The sequence below is a fragment of the Prionailurus bengalensis genome, chromosome B3 (genome assembly GCF_016509475.1).
Source record: "Prionailurus bengalensis isolate Pbe53 chromosome B3, Fcat_Pben_1.1_paternal_pri, whole genome shotgun sequence".
Taxonomy (NCBI): Eukaryota; Metazoa; Chordata; class Mammalia; order Carnivora; family Felidae; genus Prionailurus; species Prionailurus bengalensis.
Window position 1 is genome coordinate 50,638,894 of NC_057355.1, and position 13,283 is coordinate 50,652,176.

A 13,283-nucleotide genomic window follows, 5' to 3' on the forward strand; every position below is an offset into this window, starting at 1 on the left:
CCAAAGTAAAGCCAACAAAAGCAAAAATAAGTGGGTCTACATCAAACTGAAATTCTTCTGCACATGAGGCATCTTGGTGGCTCAGTCGGTTAAGTGTCTGACTTTGATTCAGGTCATGATTTCATGGTTTGTGAATTTGAGCCCCACATCAGGCTTGGTGCTGTCAGTGCAGAATCCACTCTGGATTCTCTGTCCGCCTCTCTCTCTGCCCCTGTCCCTCTCAAAAATAAATATTGTAGGGGCGCCTGGGTGGCGCAGTCGGTTAAGCGTCCGACTTCAGCCAGGTCACGATCTCGCGGTCTGGGAGTTCGAGCCCCGCATCGGGCTCTGGGCTGATGGCTCAGAGCCTGGAGCCTGTTTCCGATTCTGTGTCTCCCTCTCTCTCTGCCCCTCCCCCGTTCATGCTCTGTCTCTCTCTGTCCCAAAAATAAATAAACGTTGAAAAAAAAAATTAAAAAAAAATAAAAAAATAAAAAAAAATAAATAAATATTGTAATAAATAAATAATTTGAATAAAATGCTTTTGTAAAGCAAAGGAAACCATCAACAAAATGAAAAGACAACCTACTGAATGAGAGAATGTATTTGCAAATCATGTATCTGATAAAAGAAGAATACCAAAACTACATAAATAACACATAAAACTATGTAGTATATATAGCAATTTGATTTAAAAAATGGACAGAAGACCTGAGCAGAATTTTTTCCAAAGAAGACCTAAAGATGGCCAATAGTGACATGAAAATTTGTTCAATATCATTAATCATCAGGGAAATGAAAATCAAAACCACAATAGGACCCTTGTGTACTGTTGGTGAGAATGTAAGCCATTGTGGACAATAGTGTGGAGGATCCTCAAAAAATTAAAAATAGAACTACTTTATGATCTAGTGTATCTACTTCTGAGTATTTTTTAAAAAATGCATGTGCTCCTATCTTTATCACATTATAATGGCCAAGATACAGCAACAACCTAAGTGTCTATCAATGGAGGAGTAAATAAAGAGGTGTGTGCACACATATGCACCTGTGTGCACACATGTGCATGCGCGCACACACACACACACACACACACACACACACACACTACGGAACACTACTCAGCCATAAAAAGAATGAAATCTTGCCATTTGCAACCACATGGATGGACCTTGGGAAAATTATGCTAAGTGAAATAAAATAGGTCAGACAGAGAAAGATAAATACCGTATGATTTCACTTATATGTGGAATCTAAAAACCAAAACAAATGAACCAACCTCATAGATACCAACAACAAATTGGTGGTTGCCAGAAGGGAGTGGGGTTGGGAGGATGAGCACAACAGGTGAAAGGGGTCAAGAGGTTCAAACTTTCAGTAATAAATCAAAGGTTTCCTAGCATCTAATAATGCTTTCAGCTAGTTGGTCTGAGCCTTGTAGCTGAGGAGCACAGAAATGCTTAACCCTTAAAACACAAAGTTTGTAAGGTAAACAAATTTTGTTTCCAACAACCTGGCCTCTTGTCTGTTCATCTTTTCTGTGCTACCAAATGATGAATCCTTTCTCTGCCTCACGTGTCCAATTACTCAGGTCTTACCTTACCTACCATAACTTTCAGGAAAGAATCTGATAACTAGATGTTGACAACTGGCGCAGCTTAACTCATTTACTCATCTGGGATATTTGGAAGAATTTTAGAGTAACAAAGCATCAGTAGTCTGGGGGGAGAAAAGTAGAGTTGTTTTTGTTCTCATTTCCAAATGTAACAACTTCATGGCCCTGAAATCTTACCAAATAAACAAATAGTACTTTTGTACTTCTAACAGTTTCTTTTCCTTGAAACTATTTTGTCATTCTCTACAGGTTCCAACTTCACTCGTAGTAAAAAGTAAATCCACATACACAATAAAAAGCAAAGTGTAAAGACAATTTCTAATTTTTAGAAAGGAGTGTGATGTAGGAAGTATATGTGCATATACTACTACTGAAACTTTTAAAAATGTAAGATTTAAGGGGATCCTGAGTAGTTCAGTCAGCTAAACGCCTGACTCTTAATTTCAGCTCAGGCCATGATCTCATGGTTCATGAGTCTGAGCCCTGCTTCAGGTTCTAGGCTGACAGTGTGGAGCCTGCTTGGGATTCTCTTTCTCTCCCTCTCTCTCTCTGCCTTTATAAATAAGTAAATAATAAACTTCTAAACATTTTAATGAAAGATTTAAAATTTTTATCACACAGCATTAAAGCATGACTCTAATATGTCCTTTATATACAGATGGGAATAAACCAATTGAAGCTAGTTTTTTGGCCAGCAGAGAGCAAGACATTCCCCCACACTCCCTCATTTAATCTTCCTAATCGTTTGTTGCATTCTCTTGATAGTTTTGTAACTGTTTATTCTTTACTTATGGTCTCTCTTTCATATATGGCCCTGTGTATACATGGGATAATTATCTGAATGTATGGAACAAAGAATTACAAAGTAGTAAGGGAATGCGACACAAAACAGCTGTGTTTTAATAGGGAGAAGATTCTACACACATGCGCGCACGCGCACACACACACACACACACACACACACACACACACCAGAATAAGTGACTGGGTTAAGGTGAGGAAACAGATATTCATAGTTGTCATGGCTCATTTACCTTTTGGACAAACTGGCCTATTCTCCCTTTCTGATTTCTCCCCCATTAAAGTAACCCCTATCTCATTATCCTGCTTAAGGATGGTGGGAAGGACAACTGAAATAAACAGGAATATAAGCTTAGACTTTTCAATCCAATACTTCCTCTGATTTCTGTATTATGACAGTGCTAGAGATCTCTGCCAAAACTGAGACGAAGGGCGACTGCAGTGTTACATGTTAGCACCTAGCACATGTCTTTTTAAATGTGGAAGACAGAATGACCATACTGCCTGTTGTTTAAAACAAACCAACAAAAACTCTATTATGCATCAGTATAAGCAACTTTACATTCAAAAAACAGGTATAATCAATGGAGTGATACTTACATTACAAAAGTATTTAGCAAATTTTGCCAAAAAAAAAAAAAAAGAAAAAGCCAATTCTCTAGAGAATTTAACATTGACATTAGCTTGCAGATCATCTATATACCATCCATGTTTCCAAACTAACAAATACTTGAATGCATAATCAGAAATAATCCTCCCTCTGGTTTGTATCTGGCTGTATTTGTAATAGCAGAAGAAAAAAAAAAAAAGCTGGGGCACCTGGGTGGCTCAATTGGTTAAGCGGCCGACTTCAGCTCAGGTCATGATCTCATGGTTTGTGAGTTCAAGCCCAGTGTTAGGCTCTGTGCTGACAGCTTGGAGCTTGGAGCCTGCTTCGGATTCTGTGTCTCCCTCTCTCTCTGCCCCTCCCCCACTCACACTCTGTGTCTCTCTTAATTAACATTAAAAAACAATTTTAATAAAATAAAATATCAAAAAAATTTGTTTAAGCTTTATCTTTTGTTATTAACAATGTCAAACACAGGAAATTGTTGTACTGTATCCATCAGAATCATTTTAATTCACCAGGGTTTTCTGTCTTTCTCTTTAATATATGTAAGCATTCCATCGGTTTGGCAATGATAATGGCACACACCTTACTGTCAAGGAACTCACAGTCTCATGAAGAATAGAAAAGACAGTTATAGGCACTAGCAATTAAGACCAGACTAGATGGTGAGGGAGACAGGTGTCAGGAAAGCCAAACCTTCTGGCCCCTGCACAGGCAATCACACATTAAAGCCACACAGACACATCTTGTCTAAAACTGAACTTGCTTCACTTCTCCTGCAAAAGCTGCTTACAGCTCTGTAATTAACCCAGAAGGAATCCCCTAGACTCCCAATGTTTTAAAGCTCGTCTAATTAGGACAAAGGCAGCAGCTCAAGAGGCAGGATGTATACCTCCCAGTCAGAAAGGTACAGGAGAGGTCCCTCAGGCAGCCTAAGGCATACAGCAAGAACAGAAAATGTGCACATGGTCATTTTGGTGTGCTGGGTTTTCTGAAAAAGCAATTTTATGGACATGGTTCAAACCCAAACTTGACTTTCTCCTATTGTTTGTGACACTCATGCCCCGTCTTATGTAGCCATCTGCAGAAGCCTCAGGACCCTATGATGAATTTCAGTAGTGATCTCAACAAAATTATTAATATAAACCTAGTATCCATAAATATTAAAAAATGTACTCTTTTTCAGACAGAGAGTTTATTCATGTTTTCCTCCAGTAGGATTCTGGCTTTGAATTGCTCTTTTGGGAAGAGAGATGGATTTTGCTTCACATTAATTTTTTCCCCTTGTTCTTTATGATCAATTGTTTTTCTCTTATGATATGATGTGTTAGAAGTCAGGTCTGTGATCTTGGTACAGAATATTTTCCTCAATACTAATAATCGATCCATGTAAGAGTTAACTTACTTTCTAAAGGTTATTTCTACTACATCTCAAAGCAAAAAGAATTCTAATTACCCAGCCACCTCTCACCATTAACACTGTGTTATTTAACTAAATAGGAAATGCCTATTTATCCCAAACATCTACTTACCAATTAGAGAGTATTAAGTAAACACCATTTGTGCTAAACATAACTTAATATTTTATAATGTATAAAGCACTAAGGGGAACCCTTAGAAATCTTCCAAGCTATCATAATGAGTATGTATCATTATTATACAGTACTGCAGACACAAGAGGGTTTTTTAATCTTTAAGTAGTATCATCACCTACAAATATCTATATTTATTCTTGTTCCAAAGTTACTGGCACCAATTAATTGTTTAAAAATATTTTAATTCATGATAAATAGGAGTTCACAAGACCTTTCCATTAGACTCCAAATTGCTTGGTTTTCTCATTAATATTTAGAGACATACAGTAACAAATTTCTTTGCATAAAAATATGAATAAGCTTTACTTTTTAGAACGTTTTCATCTGGCATTAAACAGTCCAGTAAATTATCTGTCTTGTAGGCATTTTAGATAACCAAACTGACAGACTGAGTTCACAATAAAAAGGGAAACACGATATGGGTTAACTAAGAAATAGTTGAAAACCAGGCATGCAGAAACTGTAACTACTTTGATATGTACCTCCCAGGTGCTCCTACCTCCCAGGTACTCCTATACTTTTTTTAAAACTACATCTGGAATTTTATAATTCTAATTTGACACTTGAAATTTGTGTCACATCTTGTGAACTTTATAATTTTTCTGCATTCTGAGACACATCTTCATTCTCATGGAAGGAAGCTCTATATTCCAAACACAACAATCAGCAAATTATATTTGGCACATAAGGCCTCAAGTACAGACAACTGGAACCAACTGAGAGAAACTCATCAAAGCTTATAGTGTCAAGTACATGAAGTGAAAGTTCACCAAGGAACACAAAACTCACAAAGAACACTTACAAAGTCAGGCTCAAATTTACTTTAAGTTCTAGAGTTTATGATATTTTTCCCCTACCGGGCAGCCTCTTTCCTTACTATCATTAATGAGGAATTTAAAGATTTCAAGCTCAGCCAAGGAATTTGAGCATATTTTGGCTCAGACTCCTCATTCACTCTTTTTGGGGAAATTCTCCTCCAAAATCAAATATTGCAGGTGTAAAGCATGTCTATAATTAGCCAGATTGCCTCCTCTGTCAGAAAAAAACAGATGCTCTAAGAATTCCTTTCGAAAACTAAAAAAACACCATTGGAAATTCCCTGGATTTCTTTCCATAATTGTGGTTATTGCTGAATCCTTTGGAAACTAGATACCACAAAGCAGGAATCGAGGTGATTAAGACCAATAAAGTGGATGGAAGTTGGATGTGCTGCAACAGTAAATTGGATAGCCATAAATCACATGCTAGATTATCAGGCAAGATTCACGTCAAAAGAAATGAGGGAAGATATAGGACCCCTAACTAAAAAAAGGTAGTACTTAGTCTGGAGCCCTTCGTCAAGAACAGGAAGACACACACCAGAGAAATCGGACATGGATCTGTAATGTGACATGGCTCCGACCTAGGAAAAGTCAGGCAGGAACGTCCCTTTTTATTCATCTTCCACCTCTCTTGAAGCTACACTTCTGCCTTTCAGTGGTTCTGTTCATGAGCTACGTGGGCGGGCGCTAGATCCTGACATCTGCCATAGAGCTACTGGGGGCCTCATGAAGTCAAAATTCTGAAAATTGAGAATAAATCAGGGTTACTGATCATACCCTAATCTCTGTTTGTTCCCAGAAGCATTTTGTAGTGGCAGACTCCTCACAAAGCCTCAATGATCTATAATACTGAAAGTCATTCAGATTTGCCGTTTCATTATTCTATGAAGAACACATATAAGAACATTGGAATCCCAGGGCCATTGATTTCATCAAAAAAAAAAAGGTGTTCAAACCTATTCCAATTTGTTCTAAAAGTAGTTGCCAAGGTAATTACTAACTTAGGTCACAAGAGAGGCTTAGGTTTTTCCTTCTGACATTGTTTTTCTTTTTGTTATTTCTTACTTTGTATACTAGTCTCTCTCCTTCCCTTACTTGTCTTTTCCTCTATTAACTAGTAATATTATAGACTTTAAATTAAATATAAACAGATTTACTGATTACTCACTCTCTATGTATAAAGTAGTGAAGAATATGAACATAATTAAAATTAATAATAGCTAGTATTCTTTGGACACCTAATCTATATTAGTTTATTTTATTCTTGTAAAAACACTTTGAAGCAGCGCTCTTTATGGTGCCATCATCTTCTGATTGAGAAAACAGAAATTTTGAACAATTTGTCAAAGTTTACACAGATCGTGTACTTAATTGCCTTATAGTATTGCTAATTTTTTTTTTTAATATTAGGTGGAATAATAAATATCTAAACTATACATCAAGCCCAAAAGCGAAATCTCATAAGAAAGCCCATGATGCATTAGCAAATCAATCCTGCAACTAATTCAGTTTGTAGGATTGTATAAAATCTCGGTGTTTGGAAACTGAGTATTTGTGTTTAATTGGGTCAGAAACTGGAAGTAAAACAAAGCTGGAAAGGCAGTCTGAAATCTTGCTGTAAAAGAGTTACTTGTTTTTCCATACTAAGTAGTTTAGAATGTTGTATACAAAGTGGTGTCCTTGAAAGTTTTTGCACAGAGAGTGACATATGCAATGATCAAGGCATTTTTTAGGACAATGAATCTGGCAATAGCAGGCAGAACAGATGCTAGGAATAGAGGCTCATAAAGATAGAACAATTGGAAGATCGAAGCAGTATTTTAGTTATAAAGAGACAAGAACGTGAACTAAGGTGGTACAATAGGAAGAGGAAAGAAAGCATGGCTACAAATGATGTACCAAAAAGAAACAAGATTTGGTCATCAATACAGATCATGAGGAAGAAAAAGGAAGGGAAAATAACTTGAGATTTGAGCGTGGGAGACAGGAAATTAGGAAAAAGAGCAGTTTGGAGGAGACTAGAATGCAATCTCTTTACTTTGGGGAGACATGTAATGCAAATCCCCTTAATGACTTAGTATAGGCCACTAAAGAAGTTCAGTTCAGCAGGACAAAGAGACAGAGGAACAAAAAATTGCTCCTAACTCAAGGCTAAATGGAGGAAAAAAGCAATTGATGTGGGAATTTATTGTAATTTCTTTTATTTATTTATCAAGCTTTAGGTCTTATTTATTTTTTAAAAAAAGATGTTCTTCTACTGTCCAGTAATATTGTGACAATTTATTGGGTACTTAGCATTATCCTGTAATCCTATCAATTATTGTCCAAGAACTAGAATTAAATTTTAATTTTTACAAGTTGGAGTTTAATCTACATATTTTGCCCCTGTCAATCAACCTTCTTTGAAATTAAGACATAAATAGGTTTAAGAAGTTTCCCAAGTTTGCCCCTTCAGCAATGAGAGGGCCCTGCAATTCCCTTCTAGCATATTCTTACAAGTGTGCCCATCCAGAAGGAAAGACAGCTGGATAGAGAGGACAAATCTACTCATGACTAAATACACATACACTTTAATTGTAAATTTTTTTATTGTTTATTTTTGATAGAGAGACAGAATGTGAGTAGAGGAGGAAGGGGGGTGGGGGAACACAGAATCGAAGTAGGCTCCAGGCTCCGTGCTGTCAGCACAGAGACCGATGCAGGACTCAAACTCATGGACCATGAGATCATGACCTGAGTCTAAGTTGGACACTCAACCAACTGAGCCACCCAGGCGCCCATAATTTTAAATCCTCTCAATAAAATGTTTTATGAATGACTCTAATAAAGTGAGCAGGTAAGTACCTGAATACCATCTGTTTCTTGCAACAAAATGGCAGCACCTCAAAATCTATCAGAGCTGCAGCAAATATTTTATGCCTCACCAATACAGGGCTGTATACACAATATGCAGTTATCTGGAATACGATTAAGCTAATACTTATCATTGTCTCGTATGTCAAAGAAAACACGTTGACCAATTGTGTATAAGTCCTGAAAGCATTAATTCTGCTTCTTCAGTTTGTCAGGCAGGAACTGATATTTATTAACCTCTCACCTTTGGAGAAGCAAAACAGAATCAAGTAATTCTGTGACTACATTTCAAATAAAGTCAACTCCATAGAGTCTGCACTATGTAAATTTCACAGAATTTGAGTCTAAGAACTGAGTCTTCATGAGCATCAAAGTCTTTTACAGATGAGAAAACCAATGCTTATAAAAGGACAGCCCCAGTTTACCCAGGCAGTTGGAGACTGAATCAGGATTTGACTAACTATGGCATTTTTCTACTAGACAGCAAAATGCAAGGGACTCTGGTCTAAATGTGCAGATTCTCTATTTTTATCTGATTGACAATTTTTACTAAATAGTTCTCACTGATAAAGCATTTGCTTAGGGTTTTTTCGGGGGGTGGGGTTGTTTTGTTATGTGCCACTGAATAAAGACAGGATTTAAAACATGTCCTGTCTTCCTCCAATGTTTCTAGGATCACATCAGCAGTGTCCCTGCTCAGAAACATGCCTCAGTGATTGTGCCCAAGTCATCAGTTCTTCCATCTATGAAACAGAAATAGTCATCCCTATCTGAAAAGTACTCTTTTTCTTTTCTTTCCCTTAGTTTTAACGAAATACCTGGAAAAGCTAGCTCTGGCATATGTTATTTCAATTTATGAAACAAATGAAGCAAAATATTTTCATTCAAAACATGTTTTTGTCTATCAAAAAGACATATTGCACTTAGATTCTTAAGAGTCAGAATGCTCAGAGGAAAAAAAAAGTGTATTTTACCTTGAACATAGGACTTAGACCAATGGAGACTGGCTGTTGGGAATAGAGACCATCTGAAGGTGAAGTTGTAAAAGCCTAAAAGAGACAAAAAAATATTTTAGAGGAAAACCCATCTCCTGGGATCACTTTTTAAACATACTTTGCAAACCGTGAGTATAATTTATTGAGTTTACATCTTGCTAACCAGTATTTATTTCCAGAAAGTACTTTAATTTACTATGCAGGGAAAATAAAATACTTGCCATATCAAGATCATAATATTTTCTATAGGCTGGGGCTAAATGATGTAACTAGGATATGCAAGAGATAGGAAACATTTATCCCTCTTGGATCACAACCATTTTCACAAGAGAAGGAGAAATGATTGACTTCACCTCTACTTCTCCAGAGAACTTTTGATCTAGAGGTTAGAAGATGACCTTTCCTCCTATGTTGTCAAATACACCACATGAAGCAAACAGTGCTGTCATAGCCATTATCTCTACAGAGATTATAGAACTGAGGGCTCAGTCTTCTGCAGGCTCAAAAGCTACTAACTGAGAGGGCTATTAATAAGTACCACCCCCCTTTTATAGGTTGGAAGGGAACTGGAGTTTAGCCATCCGAGCACAGAACAGAACACTTAAGATCCGGAAAAGACTTGTAACAATAACATTACAACAAAGGATGCAAGTTTCATTCCTTCAATTTGCATTATGGCTTGTGTGGTATTATCTTAAAGGTATTATCAAATAAGTTGATATTATATATAAACTGTAACACCATTAGAACGTGGCTTTTTATCTGTAAGAGGGTGGTTTAGGAACAAATTTGGCATATATTTAAAATTCTGAAAATTTCCAGCTGAACAACAGGTATGTTTTTCTCAGGTAGAAAGGTGATTCCCGTTTCAAAAAATCTGGAGAAAGTCCTTCCAAGAGTAAAGACTATGAGATGGAAAGAATGAAAAACAAAAGCTAATGGTATGAAAACTAGGAGATGATGTACAGGTGGCATTATGTCTCAGAAAATTTACGCTAGGGACTTTACAATGCATTAGCCGAATAGGTCAATGGGACTGGAAGTGCATGGAGTATGGGAAAAAGAGCATTGGTTCTCAAACAAGTAGTTCTGTGTACCACATACTTCATAGCTTTGTAAAGACTAGCTACCATAGAAAGGTGATAGACAGCCAAGGAAGGGAAATAGTTCACCTTGTTAATAATAAGTACATGGTAAGTGAATTTTCTAGGCTTATCTAACATGTTCATCTCATATTTCAGATGAGCACATGGTGATGACAATTTCTAGAAGAACTTTCCAAATCCCTGTAGTGGAAGCCTCACAACAAATAATCAAATGCTAGGAAATAAACCTGTACCTGTTTATTCACTTTCAAATTCAAGTTCACAGTTTGACTGAAATTATACTTAGAATTCCATTGTGGTCTGAACTGGTAACTTTGTATGTGAGAGTTTTGAATATTCTTTTAAATTATCTCAGCTCAGTTCATTCATCAGTTTGAAAAATAATCATTTAATGGATTCAGTGAGATTACTGTAGTGTCATTGCTATTGTGTTTCATCTACAGATGTTATAATGTTTTTCATACAAGATGTCAACATAAAAGAAATACACAATTTTTTCCATACCATACTAATGAATGCAAACTCAACTTATGCCCATCTTTCAAATCACCCTTCTGGCCCAGTAACTGCTTGTGATTATTTACCATATTTTGATATCGTTGTGAAACGATATCAAGGGTGAAATTTTGAAATACCTGATTTACCCATTTTTTCTTTGTATGGCCCAAATCAGTGCTCTGTATTGCTAACATGTGGCAAAAAAGAGGTTTTAATTTTAAAAGAGCAGGATGGTGATTTACTTTACAGTATGCATAAATTACAGTTTAAATCTCATTTATTTCTACTCCATTTGGAGTTTGAAATCTTAAGAAAATACTGGTAATAATAAAGTCAGTTTCCAGAGCTTTGGCATTAACTCTTTGTATTAAGTCAAAAATCTGTAATTATTTTGATATATATAAAAAGGTACCAAACTTTCCCATTCTCTTATTTCTCCGCTCCAGTAAAGCTCATTGAATTTGAATACATGTATGTTTTAATGTATTACCAGTTGTACCCACTTTTATAAAAATAATGTACTCAAGTATAAAAGACTGCAAGATTTTTAAAAGTACTATATTTACTATTAATTTAAAAATAAGATAAACTTATATTCTTACTTTTTAAAGAGTATTTCCAAAATCTCATTTTTATGTGAGTTACCCACCCACCTCTTTCCTTTTTCCCTTTAAGCCTAATAAAGAAAATTGACTTCAAGCTTTGTCATTTCAGCCTAAGGTACTAAAAGGCAGCCAACGTTACTATTGTTGCCCTTTCTCTTTATTATACAAGTATATCGATGATGTAATTGCAGAAGTTAGGGTTTACTCGAGCTGTTGAAGCAAAAGGATTTTTTTAGACTGCCTCCTTCAGCACCACAGAACAATTGTAAAACAGAACCAAGTATACAATTTAAGCAATTCGTCTCTTGAAAGCAAATCCGCAGGATCTTAGTCTTGAAGGACTGATCAAGAGGTCGAAATGCAGAACCACTGGTAAAGCTCTATTTGCTCCAGACCAATGCTGAGCTGGAAAAACACTTGAGCAACACAGTGCTAGTGTATGGCATTTTGGCTTTTAACCCCTTCCTAGAAGCCTTCAACTTTTATGATTGGGTCTACTGTTGCCCCCCAAAGCCCACAGGATTAGGAAACATCTCAGCCTTTTATCCTCGCCTTGTTTGTCCCTAAGCAGATATTCCCCTGAAAGTTGAGTGAAAACTAAGCAATCGTTTATCATTCTGCATTTCAAATAAAGCAATGATTGAGAAGTCCATGATCCTACATAGAGCCACCCATATTATTAACACAGAAGAACTGAACATTTACAAATGTATCTACTACACTAGGAGAACCCTCATGGCTGTGATTCAAAGTGCAAACAAAAAGAATCAACAAGAAAATACAGAAACAAAATCACATGCAGATAAGGCAGCGCATACAGGGAAAAGAACATACCTGAGGGATTCTCCTTTTTAAAAAAAAAAATGTACACACCAGCTGGGCTGTTTCTCCCCTCCTTTTGGAGTGTATGTGTTTTCCCTTCAGGAATACCACTTGGAATCGTGTTTCTAGTCTCCTTTCCTTTATTCAGCCACAAATAGTTAGAGCAGGAGAGGAGGCTGCATCCCAGCGATCCGACTCAAGTGCAATCAGGCATGCCTTTGGTCTGCAACGGTGTCTGTTCTTGTCAATTCTATCGTGCTCCCCAGGCAGCAGCCTCCAAAGCAATTTTACAACTTAGCTGCTGGCATGAAACTGCCTTTCACTCTCCTCATTGCCAAATTGCTTCGGCAGCTCATTTCTCATCCCTGTCTCTAAGAAAGCAAACCGGGTTGTCTCCCGTGCGTTGACGAGCGCCAAGGTTCATCAACAATTGAGGGTGAGGAGCATCGCGGCTGAGTGCGTGCAGGGAACTTCACACAGCGCGGGCCACGGCTGCTTTGGGGAATGCAGCACAGACACTGCGATCCCCCAGCCTCCTCTGCCCAGAGCGCCTCGGCTCCCTCTGCTGTCGCCCCTGCTGCTGTACAGAGCAGCTCCTCCAGGCTGAGCCACAGCCCCTGCTCACGGAAAAGCACCGTGGCCGCTGCCAGGGGTGGCCGGCGTCACCACCACACTGACAGCTAACTGTGGGATGCAGCTTCATCGCTGGGGAAAACGCCTGGGTGCCAGAGCTTCCTCAGCCTTTTTTTTTTTTTTTTTTTAAATCACGGAGAGATGACCTAGGAGACAACTGTGCGGCCAATTCTGCTAGCTAGCTGTGTTTGCAGCCTCTTTGATAACGAGAATAATTCAAAAATTACTGGTTCAGATGTAATTGGCTGTGCTTGGAATCATGAAAAGTACACTGCACACAGTCTAATTCCCAAATAGCCACTGAGAGGCAGCTGACCGGACCCCGTATTTAAAGGGAATAGATGCTGGGA

At 37.5% G+C, this 13,283-nt stretch overlaps 1 protein-coding gene across 4 annotated transcripts in view; it reads right to left on the reverse strand.

The window, feature by feature from the left end:
- UNC13C (unc-13 homolog C) overlaps positions 1-12,970 on the reverse strand; it is a 617,803-nt gene extending 604,833 nt beyond the window's left edge. For 2 of the 4 annotated variants that reach the window (XM_043555384.1, XM_043555383.1), the window contains exons 1-2: positions 12,313-12,970; positions 9,249-9,323 (exon numbers count right to left, since the gene is read on the reverse strand). The gene's annotated coding sequence lies outside the window, so the exon portion shown is untranslated. The remainder of the gene's footprint in view (positions 1-9,248; positions 9,324-12,312) is intronic. The other 2 variants (XM_043555386.1, XM_043555385.1) reach the window with 1 other exon arrangement.
- Positions 12,971-13,283: the final 313 nt, after the last annotated feature.